At 36.6% G+C, this 3,816-nt stretch overlaps 1 long non-coding RNA gene across 1 annotated transcript; it reads right to left on the minus strand.

Annotated features, from left to right (window-relative positions):
* Positions 1–2,672: 2,672 nt before the first annotated feature.
* Positions 2,673–3,343, minus strand: LOC110902461. Its single transcript, XR_002571131.2, has 3 exons — positions 3,155–3,343; positions 2,973–3,074; positions 2,673–2,892 (listed from the first exon to the last, which is right to left on the minus strand). It is a non-coding gene; the product is annotated as an uncharacterized LOC110902461 (long non-coding RNA).
* Between the last annotated feature and the right edge of the window lie 473 nt (positions 3,344–3,816).

The following is a 3,816-nucleotide window of genomic DNA, read 5'->3' on the forward strand; positions in this document are numbered from 1 at the left end:
GTCCTTTATTTATTATAGATGCCACGTGTAATCAAATGACACGTGTTAACACATCATTGGACACAAAAATTCGAGGTGTTACAACAATCATCCCAAGACAACACCTGAAACATGTGTAAAAATAGGTACGTCAGCATAAAAATGCCTGTGAGATACATAGGTTTTGTGAAAATGGGATTCATGACTTGAGTTTAAAGAAAATGTTTAATAACAGTCAGTCATGAACCTTGTAATTTGCTTTGTCTTGTAAATCATTTGGAAAACGATAAGATTGGATGATATGTATAAATAAGAGAACACTGTATTGTTAAACGGATAACCATGTAAAATGTGTTTGTATAAGATATGTCGTTTGTAAAACAATGTCTCGTGAAAAGTGTGTTATTTGTATAAAAGGTCATATGTCTCAAATTGAAATGATTCAAATAACGCTACGATATGTAATACCATACAAACACTTATATATAGGAAGTACCAGCGGCGTATCCACCATGCTTGTATCATATTACACACGCCTCGTTACTTAAGTCACTTACGCAAACCAAACCACCAATATAGAATGTTCATGTTTAAACCAATAGTCCAAGGTTATTGTATAACTCAAGTTAAATGTAAACCACGTAATGTATAAACAAAAGTTATGTATGGTATGTGAAATGATGTAAGGTTAATCGAATAACCTTATAGCAGCATATTAACAGTATACTTTGGATTTGTAAATAACATATTAAAAATATGTTTTGGTTTGTTGATAAAATGCTTATGTTGGTTCTGTACAATACCACACATGAGAGTATATCAAACTATACTTTTTGGGAGTATATCAAAATATACTTTAAAGGTGCGATTTAAGAATTCATTCAGACCTAGTGCATCAAACTACACCTTTGAGACTATAAGGATACCACAAAGGAAATCCCTATTTGGATGGAGAAACAAATTGGTTTCAGACATTCCATGACAACAGGAATGGGGTGTCTAGTCCTATAGCGCTATATCATACTACCAATCGGTCTGGTGAACAAATAAGTACTATTCCAACAATTACTTTTGTAATCTTTGAGAAATCAGTGTTTAAACCATAGATAGTCATTTCGTTTGTCAAAAGATAAATACTAACATGTATAATCAATTATACTTTGAAATCATGAAAATAACAGATAGGTACACATGCTTCACCCCAAAACAGTTGAAAACAGTAAAAGAGGGGAACTATGTACTCACCTGAGATTGCTTTGGAGTTCTTGTATAATAACCAGATAATGCTAAAGATCACGGGATATCAAACGGCACCTAATAGGTAGCTATGTTAATATACCGGACCAAAATGGAAGGATCGGATAGTACGCGGGTTCGTAAACCAAACGAGTATGGAGACTCGTGTAATATGGTTTAACAAAGCCTACATGCTAAAATGAAACTTAACCTAGGTGCTTACAGTCCATCACGACCTGTTTAGATAGCTTATGCTACCTTACGCGTCGTTCGCGTAGAACGCGTCTGGAACGCCTAACATCGTGACCACAAGGTATAACCTCGTAAGGTTATAGCTATGGTCACCTAATGTGTTTGGTTAGATCCTAATGATTGGGTGAAAGGGCATTGCCCCTTGATCGAACGAAAGACCAACTGCATTGATTAGAAACATTGAATCTGGTCTGACAGTCTGACGCGGCCCGCCTCAACATTTAGGCAAAACTCACGCGGGCCGCCTGAAGCTTCTGATCTGCACATACTTTCAAAAATGGCAGTTTTGGTCCCTGTTGCGTATTTAAGCCATTTCCGACACTTCTAAGGCCTGTAAAGCCAACTTTAAGGCCCTAAAATGATGCCTAAACATTGTGGACATGAAATATGCTCAAAAATGTTCCGGATGTTGGTTCGTTTGGTCGTACGAACGCGATGTTCGCTTAATTACGACGGAATGCGCATAAGCGCGAAAAACGATCCAAATGACGCGACGAATGGATTTTTCTCATGCCAAACACTAAGGCATAATATAAGGATGCTTAAATAAATTTTTGGATGTCCGGATGTATTCAGAACGTAAGTTATGCGCGAAAGTGCAAACTTGTGCACTTTTTGACACTTTTAGTCCCCGAATGATCCAAAAGTTTGTTTTAGCATACCAAACACCTCAAAGCCTATTTCTAAGCTATGTAAAGGATATTTATGGTATGTTTAACATATGGACATGTTCCAGAATGTTTGTTACAGTTCAAATTGGCATACTTTCGCAGTTTGTCAAGTTTAGTCCCTGTAAGCGAATTAACTTGTTTTTGCCATACCAAAGTCTTCGAAACTTATTTCTAAGTTAGGTAAAAGTTATTTAAGGTATGTTAAGCCTATGTAACTATTCCGGAGTATTCGTTGGATTAAATTGGTTATTTTTACGCATCAGAGCGCGTATAACCCTCCAGAGAGCGATTTAAAGCTTCAAATCGAACAAGAGTTGATGTGTGCAAATGATACACATATTTTTACGAATCCCAAGTATGAGATACAATATTTCATTGTTTTGGAATCTGTTTGATGGTTGCAGTGACACAGGTGTCACAGTATCTTTTTGAACTTTATTTTTTTAAACATTAATTAAGTTGTTTTTTTGTTATAAAATGATGATAGTTTTTTTTGTTATAAATTTTATAAAAGACGTAGTGAAATTAAGCAATCCAAACAAATTAAGCATATCCAAATTAAACAAATATTACAAATACTTAAAATTAAATTCAATTGTTCGTACAGTACTACATAATATGATAATAAAAACCACTATCATCATTAATTCTCGACAGACGCCTCGTCAGACTCAGCGAGCTCCTCCTCTGTAAAGTTCGGGCCACGCCTTGTAGAGGGTGACGGGATGTGCCGTGTATAGGACGTGTCTGGAGCCTATAAAAAATTCAAACAAAATACTCATTACATAACATTAAAATTGTTCGTAGAAAATGAAATAAAACAAACTAACATACTTGCATGGAAAGGTCGGACAGCGGAAAGAGCGGCATGGTCTGGCCGGACCGAGGAAAATGTGGCAAAGAAAGGTCGGGCTGAGTATAGGACGGGTCGTAAGGCTATAAGAATTTAAACAAAATACCCATTACATAACATTAAATTGCTCGTAGATAAATGAAATAAAAATAAGATAATACACCTGCATGGACGGGAGGGGCTGAGTAAAGGATGACAAAATAATCCACCAGGTAGAGATGGAGGGCGCACGGACGACCAGTAAATAAACAATAGAGATAGAAAAGATCGGCCTTCTATTAATTTCTTAAAATTTTAAAATATTTCTATATAATGATAAAATTATTATGGTTATCATAAATATGTTTTGGGTATTACAATAATGTATAAACGTTTTATGACACATTTTTATAAAAGGGATTCAGATTAGGGGATCAGGGGAACCATATTGCCCCATACGCTTCCTATACATTGGCTCTAGGGGAACCATATTGCCCCATACGCTTCCTGTACTTTGGGTCTAGGGGAACCATTATGCCCCATACGCAAGAATGCGCATTTGGCCGAAACTACGACTCGTCACTGAGCCTAGATAACGTGGTGACCAGTAGGTATAGTCACTACGGACTATAACCATCGTGATCACGCTCACGTTATGAAGTTCCATGAACTTCGCATCGACCATAAGCTGGTCAATGCAGAAAGTCAACAAAACGTTGACTTTCGGACTCGAAAAGCGATAAAACAACGAAAGAATACTTACGGAGGGTCCCCGAATGCTAATCTAGATCAGAGAAACTCAAGTATGAAGCAATACTTCAACTTAGAGCTTTTAGATCTGATTCT

This window comes from Helianthus annuus, chromosome 13 (genome assembly GCF_002127325.2).
Source record: "Helianthus annuus cultivar XRQ/B chromosome 13, HanXRQr2.0-SUNRISE, whole genome shotgun sequence".
NCBI lineage: Eukaryota > Viridiplantae > Streptophyta > Magnoliopsida > Asterales > Asteraceae > Helianthus > Helianthus annuus.